The sequence below is a fragment of the Nomascus leucogenys genome, chromosome 3, assembly GCF_006542625.1.
Source record: "Nomascus leucogenys isolate Asia chromosome 3, Asia_NLE_v1, whole genome shotgun sequence".
Taxonomy (NCBI): Eukaryota; Metazoa; Chordata; class Mammalia; order Primates; family Hylobatidae; genus Nomascus; species Nomascus leucogenys.
The window spans coordinates 59,956,481-59,973,344 of record NC_044383.1 but is presented as its reverse complement, the minus strand read 5'-3'; the positions used below and the strand labels follow the sequence as shown (position 1 = coordinate 59,973,344).

At 34.0% G+C, this 16,864-nt stretch overlaps 1 protein-coding gene across 1 annotated transcript in view; it reads left to right on the top strand.

Annotated features, from left to right (window-relative positions):
• Nucleotides 1-16,864, top strand: part of COL19A1 (collagen type XIX alpha 1 chain) — a 329,106-nt gene that overhangs the window by 170,627 nt on the left and 141,615 nt on the right. The window lies entirely within an intron of this gene.

Here is a 16,864-nt window from a genome sequence, read left to right as displayed (position 1 = left end):
TCCTCTCATGTTGAAATATTAGTTGTAAATCATTACATTCAAATACTCAAGTACAGTAAGCACAAATTCTTTGGTTATATGTCATCTGTTGTTAAAACCTTAATTTTATATAAATGTAGTGTGTCTTTATATATAACTTCACAAACTGTGTATGTTCTATAGCCTTCCTATTACATACTATTGCCAGATTCTCCTCAATTAAATAATATAATCCTGTTTTTACAGTAAAGTTTTACTAAAATACATTACTAAGGCTTCAGAAGCAAGACAGGGACTATGAGTGAAATGAGACAGTTGGCTAACATCTCTGTCTCCTTTTCTCTTCCGGCCTTTGCGTGTCGTGTCAGAGGAGAGACAGATGAAGGAAGGTAGAACAGTGCTATTTCATGTAATATATCCACTAATTTTAGTTCCTAGGAAAATGGCTATGTTGCTCTGGCCATTCTCTTTGGGGAGTTATTAAATACTCATCCAGATGGCACCAAATGCTTATGCAGAAGCCAAAGGTTAAGTCTGTCAACAGCAGAAGTGCCTTAGACATGCTTGCTAAATGATACTTAAATACCAGTTCCTTGGAGCCCAGATAAATCCAGCTTCAGTGAGAAATTAGGCACAGAGAGGGTGCATAGCTTTTACTCTAAGAAAACTACCTTAAATACCATAAGCAACGGAGAGAAAATCTCAGCTGGTTATTTATAAATCAAATGACATTCAATTAGCAGATGGCCCTAATGCACAGGAGATCATATAGTCTTCACATGGGGGAATCGTTGAAATAATTCTTTTTCTAAGTTGGTATGTACAAGAAACAAAAATAATTGCCCGGTAAGTGATATGGTCCCTTTCCTCCCTTCCTCTTTTACCCACTCATTTAGTTGAATGCTTACTGTGTGCCCGATACTGTGTTAAGCCCTGCGGACACAGAAACAAACAACAATCATTGTCGTTGGCTTCAGAAAACCTACGTGGTTTACGAAAAAGCAACCAATTGGTTAAAGTTGATCATTTTTAAAATGATCATTTGTGAATTGTGTATAAAAAGTTTACAAGTATTTGTACAACTGTAGTTGTTCATATTATACACAGACATCTAGTTATTTCAGAGAAAATTATTTTTTACCAGAATTCTTATGTTGTAATTTAAAGTTATTTACTTTTGGTTTGTTAAAATCAGTTAATTGGAATTAATATAATTATAATCCTTTTTAGAGACCAATCATTTTTTAGTTCCATTTAATCTATCAATATAAGGCATTACCACAAAGATTTTTAAATGCTTAGAATAGAATTGAATTAAACTAATTTTAATGTAGATTAATGACTGAAATAAATACATGCTTTGCTGCATATAATTTTTCAAAAGGCTTACCCATTTTATAATTTTCTAATGGCATTTAGAAAGGTTCTTGTTATATGCCCAAAGAGCGTAATTCCTCTTTCCATTCTGACTAGAATTAATATATGTTCTGTAGCATATACGTATTATAAATATTTATATGTACATATAAATGTATATATTATAGCATAGTAATTAACAGGCTATTCAATGTAAGATTATTTAAAATTCCTCACATATCAAAATCTGAGTTATGGCCACGCGCAGTGGCTCACGCCTGTAATCCCAGCACTTTGGGAGGCCAAGACGGGCGGATCACGAGGTCAGGAGATCTAGACCAACCTGGCTAACACAGTGAAGCCCCGTCTCCACTAAAAATACAAAAAATTAGCCGGTTGTGGTGGCGGGCGCCTGTAGTCCCAGCTACTCGGGAGGCTGAGGCAGGAGAATGGCGTGAACCCGGGAGGCGGAGCTTGCAGTGAGCCAAGATCACGCCACCGCTCTCCAGCCTGGGCGACAGAGCGAGACTCCGTCTCAAAAAACAAACAAACAAAAAAAAAAATCTGAGTTATTTAGACACTTTATGAGTTGCCTAAATTTGAATCAATACTATTAGTTTTCGAAAGTTGCATAATTTATATTTAATTCATTGTTAGTTTTCTGAAACTAGTAATCCCACTCAGTACCGGGATTTCTGAGGTCCTAATCTGCCAGTAGAAAGAAGGCAGTTGAAATATTTTTAAAAATCAATCCTTTTCTTTATTTGTGGGCAAAAGACATGTAAGTGAATTAGTTGATTAAAATATAAGCTATTTTTCTACAATACAAAGCTATTTGTATCTACTCTGTGAAGAAATACTGGCGAGTTGTTGCTTAAAGCCCTGGAAATATTTATGTTTTAGCCTTAGGGAAGATTTATGTTTTGGAAAAACTCACAGTCGGCTCGTTCGACATGGAGATGATTTATATCTCTTTCGTTAGATGAGTAATTTGAGAATAACTCCCTCTGCCCTTCTGTTTATAGTTTGCTTCTGTTTCAGAAGGCATTTTAAATTGTTTTCATCAAAAGTCCAAATTATGCATTTTAAACCTCAATCAGTAAAACTTTCTTTCCTAAAAGTGCTATGCATTGACAATTTGTGACTTTTACAAAAGAGTTATTTTATTTCGTGTTGAAATACTCAGCAATCTAGACAAATAAATTAAAATGTATTTTAAATGCCATTAGAAAATTATAAAATGGGTAAGCCTTTGGAAAAATTATATGCAGCAAAGCATGTATTTATTTCAGCCATAAATCTACACTAAAATTAGTTTAATTCAATTCTATTCTAAGCATTTAAAAATCTTTGTGGTAATGCCTTATATTGATAGATTAAATGGAACTAAAAAATGATTGGTCTCTAAAAAGGATTCGAATTATATTAATTCCAATTAACTGATTTTAACAAACCAAAAACCCATGCAGCTTAGCTCAGGAATTATACAGATCAAGGAACCAGGCTACCTGAGTTTGAACCTGACCATGTTTCTTGACCTTTCTGTGTCATCTATAAAATGGGATACTAATATTTCCTATTGCATAGTGTTGTAGTGATGATTATGTGAGTTAATATATGTAAAGATTTTAGAACAATGCCTGGCTTCTAGTAAATACTATTTAACTCTTAGCTATTGATGTTATTGTTAGTTAATATGCTAAATGTGAATGGCAAAAATATCAATAGCAATGAGCCTAAAGTTCTTTATGAAATAATTGCTGACAAATGTTTATAGAGAACTTTTATAAAATCACAGGATTTTTATGGGTAGAATTCCTTCATCTTAAGAAAACTATTAACTATAAACTGAATTCTAAGTGTTCCCTTTACAACCAGTATAACCTTCATGAGGATAGGAACCTTGTCTGTCTTATTTACAACTGTATCCCCAGAGATTAACAGTATTTGATGTAGTACAGGTACTCAATAAATATTTCTTCTTCACAGGTAGAGGAAACAAATATTTTTCACTGACAAACAAATTATTAAAGTAAAATATCACCCAATCCTACAGTGAAAATATCTACAGAAAACTATAACATCACTTACTTGGATATTATAATGAGGAGGAGATTCCCTCCTTCCAGCTACCAAACCTAATTAATTTAGTACAGGTGGTCACCTTCTCCCATATTAAAAATTTTCAGCAATAACAATATTGATATCACTTACTACCCCTGATTATTTTTGATCAATTTGGAAGTCATGCTTTTTGTGAGAAACAGGAATTATCTCCTTAATTAAAGACTCCTATTATCTGTTCATTATTCTGCAGACATGAACAAAAGCTTTATGTAGCTTAATCCGTTACTAAAGTCGTATTTTGCAAAATAGAGAAACACTGGATGTAAGGACAGGAAACCAGATTCTATCCTTAAATATGAACTATTTTGATTTATTTACTTATTTTACCTTGGGCATACCACTTAGTAATATGTAAGGGTCAAACAGGATGTTGTTAAGGTCATTTTCAACTCTAAAATTCTGTTATTTTCTCTTTTACCTTTCCTAAGGAATTCTATTTCCTTTAGCTGTATACCATCTAATTTCTATCTCCTTAATAATATTGTTCTTTTCCTTAAATCCCCTCTATTTTATCACACTATTTTAAAAGGATAGATAATAAATGTAAGGAATAGTTAAGTCAGACACATGCCCAATATAGAGAAAGGATTAGACATACCAGTGTCAAGAACTGTAAAAGATATGAGATTTTACCCAACTTGAATAATAACAACTTAGCCTGCCACAGTTTCATCAATCCTGGCAGAAGACATGAAACTTCTGAGTCAGAGAAAAAGGCATTATTACTCATGGCAGCAAGCAGCATGAGCCTTATGTTTGTTTTGGTTGCCCTTGCCCCCAAGTACCAGAAACAACCCAGGTAGGTGCCACATATTCAGTGGGTTTGCATCACAGCAGAGTAGGGAAGGCAAATTTTAAAAAAATGGACTGCAGGCAAACTTGCCCTTTGCCAAAAGGGAGACATTATCTTTAACATTCTAAACAGTAAGCAAATCTATCCTTGCTTTGCAGCATAAACATCCTTTAAAAGATAGCCCAGAACATAAGGGTGGTTAGTACCTCCCTCATAAGACATGCAGAAGCACAAAAGCCTCATGGAAAGACTCATTGTCTCTCAACAATATCCATTTTTCATTTCATTTCTTGGTGTCTGGCAAATTTTTTATGAGCATACCACTCCATTAACAGCTCTGATTAATATTATCAATAGAGACTGTGACCAAAACTATTCAATTTGTCTCATATAGCATTTAATTAAAGGCTACTGTTAATAGAATGCCAGGCAAGTAGATGAGGCCAGCCTGCACTATTGATCTCAACCCTGTCCCCCAGGATCCCAAACTCAAACAGCTGAATAGATCCCATAAATCATCCAAGTCTATCTTAGAAAGCCAGATGATTTGCTCCCTACATTTCTGAATTGGCCTTCTGCTTGACTTGAGGCATTAATTCAGGAACATCAACAAGGACAAGGACATTTTTTAGAAAACTGCAACAGACTCAGTGTGTCTCCGACTTTGGCCCAAGTGGGCAACCATAAGGATACTGAGCTAACAGTGAACTAAACCAAGTAGTCTTTATCTTTTTTTATTTAGGACCATGTCAGGCAATAAGAATATCCAGCTGGCAGAGCCAGAATTAAGTTTGAATCCTCTAGATTCCCTTTTGGCTAGGTTTCTACCCTACAGGTGTAAAGATAGTTCAGAACCTAGAGCAGTTAGTGCCTCACTCACAGATAAATAGAAATGCAAAAGACTCAGAGCATTGTTGCCAACAACCAGCTCTTGGGCATTGCATTTGTTTATGAACAAATCTTAGCAAATGTTGCTCTTTTGTTTACCACACCATGGCTAACTATACCACTGACTCATTCAGCTTACCGTCAGCTCTAGTCCCAGAGTATCTTTTTTTCTGGTATTTTGCTATTCTTACTTCTCTTCAGTCTATACTGTTGATCTTTCATTCCATTTCTTGTAGAATGCTATCCTATTTCATAGCCACTTCTTAGTTTCCTATATAATGTATTCTGGAAAGTTTAATACCTTCATGTATCAAAAATGTCAAGGGTCACTCTGTGTCTTCACTCTGATAATATTGACCTGAATCCCCAATGATGGATTAAGATAAAACACATTCAAATATACCTTATGTTCTAAAGATTTATTTGGAAGTGCAAGTAGAATATATTAGAAGTAGATAGAGTTTGGGGGTCAGACCTACTTGCTTTAAGAGCTCAGCTCCACCATTTATTTACCATCTTATCTTTAGAGAATTCATCTTCTCATCTATAAAGAGAATGCTTCTATTTCTTAGAGTTGTTAAAATTAAATAAGATCATATATTAAAGTAACTGGTGGAATTCCTGACACACTAGCAGGTATGCAATACATATCAATTATCTATCCCCTTCCTAATTTACTGTTGTGAATGTGTGGAGGTCATCAAAGAATGTATTGAAATGATATTGAAATGTTGCACTAGGGCTTCCACATCTTGCTTCTGTGCAAACATAGAAGTCTTTTTGTGTGTTATGCATTATTCTTTTACTTACTATTGTTTGCTTGTTATGATTCTATAATATGCACTCTATATTTGAGAATATAATGAATCTCAAATTATCTTGATTTACTCAAGGACTGTTTTTTAGAAACTTGAAAATAACATTCTGATTGCTCCATTTCATTGAAATATTAAAACACCAATTGTAATTTACTTTCATGCCAACTTTCTAGTGACTGGCAAATTGAAAATTAGGGTTTTTTTCTGACTTTGATAGATTCACAATCTGATTATTTGGAAGTCACATACTACCCATATTACCAACCCAGTAGACTGGAAAGTGACCCTGGAACAACCTGGGCATATATGTAACACATCATAACTAATCGTATTAATGCCATTAGTACTCAATTGGAGTTACACTGATACAACCTTACCTTATTTAGTCCGTAAAATTAGGTAGTTTGACCTATTAACCCTGTTTCTAAAAGGTTATGTTTAAATAAATATTTGTATATAGACTTATTTGTTCATTGACCTGCAATATAATTCACATAGCAATGAAGTTAGCCCTCAGATGTATTTAAACGTCATATTTCTAACATTTTTAAGGTTTAGTCTTTTTTGTCAATATAAAAATTGCCAGCATATATTTTTCCATTTAACATCCACAAATTGTCAATAAATAAACGATGCAACTACATTTCACTTTATTTAGTGCATATATTACCAAAATTAGCCATACTGTTAATTGTTGATTCATAGGGAGGGAGATCTCACAGATTTTATGAACGAAGAATTAACTATAAATATTTAAGGATACACTCTGGCATTTTTTCAAATGTTCTGCAGAATTAACAAGACTTGTTCAATTTGTAAAGTCATTCTGCTTGGTTCTGTCACCAGTAAATGCAAATTGAGTCTAATGACAAAATGATGAAAAGATGTTTTGGCCAGGTGCAGTGGCTCACGCCTTAATCTCAGCACTTTGGAAGGCCGAGGCAGGTGGATTGCCTGAGATCAGGAGTTCGAGACCAGCCTAGCTAACCTGGCAAAACTCCGTCTCTACTAAAAATACAAAATTTAGCTGTGTGTGATGGTGGGCACCTGTAATCCCAGCTACTCGGGAGGCTGAGGCAGGAGAATCACTTGAACTCAGGAGGCGGAGGTTGCAGTGAGCTGGAATTGCGCCATTGTACTCCAGACTGGGTGACAAGAGCGAAACTCCTCTCAAAAAAAAAAGATATTTCACATGATATGAATAGCCATTTTTTGTTATCCAAATTATTAACAAATCACTGCAATTTGAGAAAAGCTTCTGTTAACAGTAATGACAACTTATCTTCTTTGTACTTTAGAATAAGTTGCCAGGTATGAAAATTAGGGCAATTCCTTACTATTTCAAGTGCTAAATTTGAATCTGCACGTAATAAGTAAACTTTGAGTATTAGCTTATTTGCCTTAACTTGTTTAATGTTTTAAATAAAATTGTAGTACTTTTCAAGTAAATTCATTTACAGGATTAAAGAATCAAACAGTACTGTTAAAGGCTTATAATAAAAAATACCATTTCAATAAATGCACTGGGGACAACTACATAGCATTTGGGAAAACACAAATTTGGGTTTGTACGTAACTACTGTGACAATAAAAATATCAGCTGGATTAAGATTTTAAAGGTGAAAACTAAACCACAAAAGTCCTAAAGAAAACATAAGAATTTTAAAAATAATTAAGCATAACTTCTAAAATATATTTTAAACCAGAGGTATAAATAGAAAAAAGATAGTATATTTTACTGCATGAACAAACAACTCCTATACAAGGGAAAAAACACCCCACTAAACTAAATCAATTGGCCAGCTGGGAAAAAATATTTACAACTCACGTCATAACAAAGGACTACATATCCAAATATAGAGAGAAACTCCTCCAAATCAATTTTTTTAAATCCCAAGAAGAAAGAATAATATGGCTTTTAAACATATGAAATAGGCCTAAACATAGGAAATAGACCTAAATTCACTCATAATTTTAAAAATGTAAACTAAAACACCTCTGCGATACTAGTTTTCACTTATAAGATTGGAAGTGGTCAAAAAGTTTGATAGTACACTATGTTAGCAAATGTTGAGAAACATACCTATACATTTTAGGGCAAGTAGGTATGGACATAATCTTTATGGAGGGCAATTTGATACTGTCTATCAAAGTTTCACTCTAGTCTCATTCATTTATAAAATTACACATGTACCAGGTTGTTCATTTCCATATTGCTTGTAATAGTAAAAAAAAAAATAGAGACAACCTAGATGTCCAGCTACAGATGAATGGTTAATAAAGTTATAAAACTATTTTTATTTAAACAAATATAAAATGTTCACATTTTTTGGCCTGGCCTGGTGGCTCATGCTTGTTATCCCAGCACTTTGGGAGGCTGAGGTGGGTGGGACACCTGAGATCAGGAGTTCAGGACCAACCTGGCCAACATGGTGAAACCTCATCTCTACTAAAAATACAAAAATCAGCCAAGTGTGGTGGTGGGTGCCTATAATCCCAGCTATGCAGGAGGCTGAGGCAGGAGAATCACTTGAACTTGGGAGGCAGAGGTTGCACTGAGCCAAGATCGTGCCACTGCACTCCAGCCTGGGAGACAGAGCAAAACTCAGTATTTAAAAAAAAAAAAAAAAAAATTCACATTTTAATGACTGTAAATATTGTCATGTGCAGAGCTAAGTGGTGTACCTTTTCTTTCTTGAATAGTTTGTCGTTTGTTTTGGTTTGTTTGTTTTCTGGTATTTCTAATTCTTTCTGTTTTCCCTGTTATTGCCTTCCATATTTTTCAAATTTTCTCATTGAGTTTCTTGTTTTCTGAGAGCATCATTTAGACCTTCTATTCCATATGTTGTAGGGAGCTTTCTAAGCCATCTGCAGAATTCCCATTCTGTGACTATCTTTATTTTTTTCTCTGAGTTGATTCCACTGCTGCTTCTTTTCCTTGTCATCTCCTTTCTTGGTTTTACTGCTTCGTTTATGTGAACATATCTTTAAACAAATTATGGAAAAAGTTTGAAAGGAAGGTACGTCTTCTGGGATTTTACACATCTAAAAATGTTTTGTTTTGTTTTTTCACTTTCACACTCGATTGATAGTTTATCTGAGCATAGAATTCTTGCTTGAAAATTATTTCCCTAAGAATTATAAAGATTTTTCTTGAGTGTCTTCTAACACGGGTTGCTGCTGAGAAGTCTAATGCCTGTGGATTCTTTTTCCTCTTGGATTCCCAAGAAGAGAGAAAACAAGAATACTTTCTTCTCCAGAAAGTCTTCATTCAGGAAAGCAGAAGGGAGGGACATTTTCTACATTTCCTTTCTGGTTGAGTAGAACTACATGTACCTCTCCTCCTTCCTCTGTGCCTTGTGATTCATGATTGAACCTTATGATCTATGAGAGCATCTCTTTATACGCAGTGATGAAGCACTTGATATTTAGACACTCTTCTCCTAATAGAGCCTACTTTTTCAGACCATTGTCTTGTGTGAACTCAACAACCCTTATACTATTGCAATCTTAATCCTCCTAAGAAAATGGATGCTTCTGGCAGAAAGGAAGAAGGCCAGTAGAAAGAAGTTAAAAAGAGACAATACTTCAATCTGTATTTTGAAAACTTAAAAAAAAAATTATTACAGCATGGAGTATTTTTCTCCTCTTAAACATTTGATTTTCAACACCTCACTCAATTGCAATTTGAATGATATTGCATAAACCATCTTCACAGTTATCAGCATTAAATACCTAGGTCTTTCATGTAGTATGTGAGTATCTCTGTACTGATTTGTTTTTTAAGCCAAAAATTACTAGATTAAATTTCCCATGGTCTAGTCATTTATGTTGCATAACCAAAATGCAAAAGTTACCCATGATATTAAATTTGAAATTACATGTATATCATGTTGCCAATTGTTCCAAAAACATTGGAAGACATTTTAAAACCACACATGTGTAGATTGTTCCTTCTGTCTGCAGTAGAACCATGTTCATGTTTTCACGTGGCCACTGACCTTTGGCAAAGCCAATTCTAAAATTCAGACTATTATCACCATCAGATAAATCATTAAAATGGAGTCAATCATACGCCCACTTACATAAATCATTAAGACAGATGATACAAATGGATTTGACAGACCATGACCTACCAATTTTTTACTTGTCAACAGAGCCTAGAGTTAACTGAAATCAAACCATTTCATTTATTAGGTTACTGCCAAAATATAGCAAATCTATACAAAGTTTTTCATAGTCAAGTATAATTTAAAATATGAAATTACCAAAATATGAACATGCTTATGATAAATAAGTGCTAGTAAACCCAGAATAATTACCAAACCTAAAACTACACCATTAAAAAGGATATAAGTATTTTAAATAACTTGATTGGTTCTATTTTTAGTAATTAATGGTTTGTATAGATACTTTAATCTCTTCTGTTCATGTTGTTTTTTCAGAAAATAAGTACTTAATCCTAATCAATGTGAGATAAATTAAGGAACGCAGGTTATATTTCTTCTTTTAATGAAGGGCAAACTCCTCCAAATGTAAGCATAGCATCTATTTTGCAGTACTGCCACATAAGAAGTAAAAATAACTTGGATTATTTTGGTATCAAATAGGATTTGTAGGTGAAGAATATTATTATCTAAATTGGATTTTCCATAGCTATGGCAGTTAATATTCTAACTGCTGCAGAAGTACCAAGAGAAGTGCAAAGAATCAGAATCTTAGCAGTCATTCATCCATTCGACACCTACTAACTGCAAGGCACACTGCTGGATAATATGCAGCGTGGAAAGTGAGGACATACACAACTTAAAAAACGGAAAGTCTCATAATAGGAGCAAAAATTATTGTTAGAGGAACATTTATGAGAAGTACAGATATCACAACATCATTCCAGATTCACAGATTCTATGTTCTATTATTCAATTAAAAATATTTTTAGCTTTATTGGCTTAATCAATAGCTACAGAGAACAAGTTATTTCAGGATCTATATAATAAAAAGATAAGTTTTCTGAGTTCAAAAAACATGGGAAAAGATTATGATTAAAATATATTCCTGCAACCACATGGAATGATCATATTTCATTGTGTCCCATGTCTGAAATGATTCCAGGGCTCCATATGAAATTGTTAAGTTTTAAAAGCACTATGTGTAACCTCTAATTTTTAAATTTTCGAAGGCAGGATAAAATTGTCCACCCAATTAGGGAACTGGTTTACTACAATTGGTAATGATTGAATCATTCTTGTCCACCCTAATATTTCACGGGATTTTCTTTCTAGCACAGCTCTTCCTATTCTCTCTTATCAGTGCTTCCGGGGAGATTTGTCAAGGCCTTTATTAGTGTGTGGAAGAGACGCTAGTGTTCCTTGTTTCACAGGTATCTATTTCCTAGTACACACTGACTACTGATTTTGATAAAATGATAGGCTTTTATATAAACATAGAATTCCTTTTCTAAACACTTGTGCACCCTTAGGAAAATTTTTTTCTTATGATAATTGGAGGAAATAACATAAAGCTGGTCACCCTTTAATTTATTAACATAAACATTCTTAAATTCCATTTCTCAGAACTAATATAAAAGTCACTTCCTTTCTGGCTGCTCTAGAGGTTAAAAAAATTATGGCACTAATAGAGAAGTGAGGAAAGTTAAAATTAAAAAAAAGAAAAATTACTTCTTGAGACTGGACTATGTATTATATTTTTACTTATTTGTTTTTTTCTTTTATAAAACTCATTTCTTGTCCTAGAACAATTCATTTTCAAGAGAAAAAAGTGCACATGTAAAGCAAAATTTCATTCTGATGTCCCTAACTTAAAACTTTATTCCTATTATTCCCATGTTAAAGGCACAAAATTTTCTGTAAAAACAGATAAATTCTGTTTTCCGTTTTATTTTCATACATTCTATTTGAAACACAGAAAATCCCCTAGTAGTAGTTTAGAATTTATGCAGATTCTGCTTAATCTTATGTTTCAAGTCTATGAAGCATATTCTAAAGCAATAATCATAACACTTAAAATACACTTGCATAACATTTTTGTTGAAGTGGGTATTAGGTATCATATGCACTGCAACATTCCTGGCAAGGGAGCGCATGTAATACTTTAAAATGAAACTTTCCTTTTTCACTTCAGCTCCTTTTCTTGATTGAGAAGCTATAAATGTATCTTGCCTCTTTTCACAAATGAAAATGTGTTCAAACGTAATTAATCTGCCCTATTAACTCTACGAAACATCTGCTATATTTGTTAAACACTTCAAACTTCTGTTCTGAACCAGTTAATTCTGAGTAATTTCTCAGTTAAATATTTACATGGGCTTCCATGATGATAAGCTCTAGCTTGTCTTAAATAATCAGCAGATTGTCCAGAGAGAGCTGTGTGAAATGTAACACGTAGTAGCTATCCACTGGAACTTAAAATGGTTAGCTGGCTTGGACTATTTTTTGCTTATCTTTATCTTAGCCAAAAGAGGTAACAGCCTTATGAATTCCATTCTTTGTCAATATTTTTAATGTCCAGAATTGTGTTAAAAGGAAAATGAATACCTTTGTAGACCTATGCAGATGTTTACCTCGTGAAAATGCTAAATCCAATCTCAAATGTCTCTTTCAGAAAAGTGGTAAATCTGTATGTGTGCAAAATCTTAGAAATAACTCAATTTACAGTTATTTTTATAGCAGACTAAGTAAATGAAAAAGTAGAAAACACTGATAGGCATTTTTCTTCAGCAAATTAAATCAAAGAAGAAAAAAAATCCACAGGCTATGCAAATGTGTGGTGTGTCCAAAGGTAATTAAGAATATGATTCTCTAACTGCACAAATTATATAAATCTGTAAAGTATCAGGTTTTGGTCAAAAATTGGAATAAGTTCCACAACAGAGATGCTGTTACAGTGGTAAATGATTAATTTGTAAATGAACTATAAGGCAATTTTACTCATAGACATCAGAGAATAGAGTGATCACTTCAGACTGAGGAAGACAGACAAGATTGAAAGTTCTCCAATGTGGCATTTAAGTCCAAGTTTTGAAAATAAAAATGATTATATAAAGAGCAGAAGCCAGTTCTCCAACACCGACACTCAGTATTGTTCTAACTAGGTGTTTTTGAGTTCCTTCTATAAGTGTTGTAGAGGTTAGAAAAAAATGAGCCTCTCTCCTCTAGAGCAGGGGTCCCCAACCCCCGGGACAACAACCAGTACCAGTTCGCAGCCTGTTAGGAACCGGACCACATAGCAGGAGGTGAGCAGTGGGCAAGCGAGCAAGCATCACCTGTATCTACAGCCACTCCCCATTGCTCACGTTACTGACTGAGCTCCACCTCCTGTCAGATCAGTGGCCGCATTAGATTCTCATAGAGCATGAACCCTGTTGTGAACTGTGCACATGAGGGATCTAGGTTGCGTGCTCCTTATGAGAATCTAATACCTGATAATCTGTCACTGTCTCCCATCACCCCTAGAAGGGACTGTCTAGCTGCAGGAAAACAAGCTTAGGGCTCTCACTGATTCTACATTATGGTGAGTGCATAATTATTTCATTATATATTACAGTGTAATAATAACAGAAATAAAGTGCACAAAAAAATATAATGTGCTTGAATCATCCTGAAACCATGCCCCCAACAAGGTTCATGGAAAAATTGTCTTCCACAAAACTTGTCCTTGGTGCCGAAAAGGTTGCGGACCGATGCTCTAGAGTTCACGGTCAACTAAAAGGATAAATGAAGCATACACATAATGACTTTTACAAAACCAGAATAAGGAAGAATTATGGGAGGGATTCTGAGACAAATGCTGAGCTCTATCCAAGTTCAATTTACGTAAACCGGAGGTTAAGTATGTCTGTAATTTTCATAATAAGTGATCGATAAATACACTGACTTTACTAAACGGGAGGAACAGTGTCCTGGATCATTATATATAATCCTCCCAGAATTTTAACTTGTTAATTTGGGAATAGATATTATTTTTCTACAGTTGATTGATCTGTGTTTTACTAATGATAATATTAAAATTATTTTTGCTTTGTCAGTTTCAACTAATGTTCAATACTCTGCTCAAAATGTTCTGAAGATTAGGAGAACATGGCTAGAAAGACCATTCAAATCATGAATGATTCATCAAGGATTAAAAAAGAATTTACTCAACTTTTAATCAAAACCCTAGCTGGGTTCTAGACTTAGCAAAAGTGAGGAGGAGATCAGAGTCATGATAACATCTAGGAGGCCCATAAGTGATTTATGTATGTGAGTTGGTACCATATCTTACTACTTGAGTCTCACATACCAAAGATTATCATAAATATTTTTTGCATTTGTTAAATACATTCCAAATCAAATAGTATATTCTTGCATTAGGCAGACTTTGCTACATAATTTCTTTAAATAGTAAAGAGAGTAGACTTTTGATTATATGTGCTCAGAATTAAGTGTACTCCCTGATGTGTATATGTTTTAGTAACTCATGTTTAAAAACACTGAATGAGCTGTCAGCATTTGGATGAATATCAAAAATGTTATATATTAGTTTGACTATTCATGAAATGATAATAGTTTTCCTAAGGATAAGAGAGAAGAGTTTAATCTAGAGCCAAGATTGTGTCAGTCTTATAAAAAAGTGACACCACCTCTCTGCAAATATATTGTAATTAATACTTGGTATATTTGAAATTCAAAATTTGTTTTTCTTGTAAACACTAAGAATTTGCTATTTTAAAGTTGGCCTAATTATCTAACATTACTTGATTGTATATCATTTGGCAGGTTTTGTTGTTTTTTGTTTTTAACTACAAACAGAACTGATTACTTTTTTCCCTTGTTTTTTTTTCCTACCTAAATCAATAAAACATAGACTCCATATGCCCCTGTAACATTAAATTGCTCCCAAAGTAGATAAAAGAAATGAGAGTGAAAATACATAAATTTCATTCAACTATTATGGAGAAGGAGTAACAAAGATTTGGGGGAACAGTGAGAACTGATGACATATGCAGAATTTTTTGTACTAACACTTTTGTACTAACACACTGGGGCCTGTTGTGGGGTTGGGGAAGGGGGAGGGATAGCATTAGGAGATATACCTAATGTAAATGATGAGTTAATGGGTGCAGCACACCAATGTGGCACATGTATACATATGTAACAAACCTGCACATTGTGCACATGTATCCTAGAACTTAAAGTATAATAAAAAATATATATATAAAAAAGAAAATTTAGTTTATATGAAAAAAATTAAAAATGAATATGTACATAATAAGTAACTATGGATCATGATGAGTACATCTGGCATTTTAGTTTCAACATAGCCATCACTTTTTAGAAAAAGGTCATATTATAAAAATGAATCTTAATTATTTTTAAATTAGATAACAAAAGAATTTCTTCTGAAATAAGGGGGAATAAATTTACATTTATTGGCATTTGTATTATCAGATTTTTCATTTATTTCAAACCATTTAAGGCATTTAATAGATGATGGGTTAATCGTAAATATTTGGAAAACTTTTTGAAAATTACTGCCTTTACCCAAAAACTTCTATTAAAGTGGATGAGTTCCCCAATGTGAATTGTCATTTGGCCAGTAACAGGCACATACCATGATGAATAAGATATAGATTCTATTATAGATTAGAGCCTGGTGAAAGTGAAAAATCATTACATGAATAATCACTTAAAGGAATTAGTGGTAAGTACTTTAGAGAAAAAGTGCAAGGCACTAGGAGACTGAAACAAGGCATTGTCTCCAAGTGGCAAATCAGGGAAGATCAAGCCTGGTTTTCTTAAGATCAGATTGGCTGTGATGCGAATGGAGGGAGGAATGTGTAGCGTCAACTAGGAAGTGCTTACAGATGAGCAAGAATATGGGAGCAGTAGGAGTGGAGAGAAATGGATGAATCCAAATGTGTCTTGGAGATAAAGCCAACAAGATTTTGTAACTGTATGTGAGAGAGAAGTTTAAGAGAGTTGAGTGTGGAGAATGAGTTCTAGATTTCTGGCATGAGAATGAAGAGAGTGTGGTATGGATTTATTGATTTGGGGCATGGTGGAAGGGGATCCAGTTTTGGAGGGAGGATACTGAGTTCAGCATTTGATGGGGTAAACTGTGGATGCCTGTGAGGTAGCAGCCGCTCCATCAAGCACGTGGTGGGTCTGAATGCAGCTCAGAGATAAACTGGAGTTGTAGAGCTGGGAATTGCTGGTCTAGAGAATCCAAGGCCCACAGATATATGAGATCAATGTGAGAGAATGTGGACTGAGAAGAAAATAAGGCTGAAATCTCCCACATTTAATGGTTGATCAGGGAAGAAAGAAGCAGCAGGAAAGAAGTAGTCATAACTGCTGAAGCTTTTTTTAAATGGCAATATCGTCATTTTTAATTTCATGTGGAATAAGAATTTCTGTCTAAAATAACAATCAGGAGACTTGACTTTCAGATTAATACCTGGGATTTCCTAGGACTTCGTTATGATCTGAAAAAAAGAATGCTTATTTTCCCTACCACTTTATATTATTATGAGAAAGCAGTAAATAATATTTTTAATATTAAAAGTTCAATGTTATGAGTAGGCATGTTTGAAGCCAACACTATAATCATGCATTTCCTTAGAATATACTTAAAAAGCTACTCTCAACCAAAAATATAATTTTATTTATAGTGTTTAAACGTATAAAGAGGTATTTTTTTCTGCTTGCAAATATTGTTACCACTTATTTATGCTGGTTTGTTGAAACATGGTTCCAATCATATGAGGTTCTTCACTGGTGGTGAACATTTGGTCTCACACCTGGTGTGGGACTGCCTTTTTTTCTTTCTGGAGTTAGCTACAAAGATAAGCCAGTCAAAGAAGGGCAATTCATCGTTATTATTATATTATATAGTTCAACCTTGA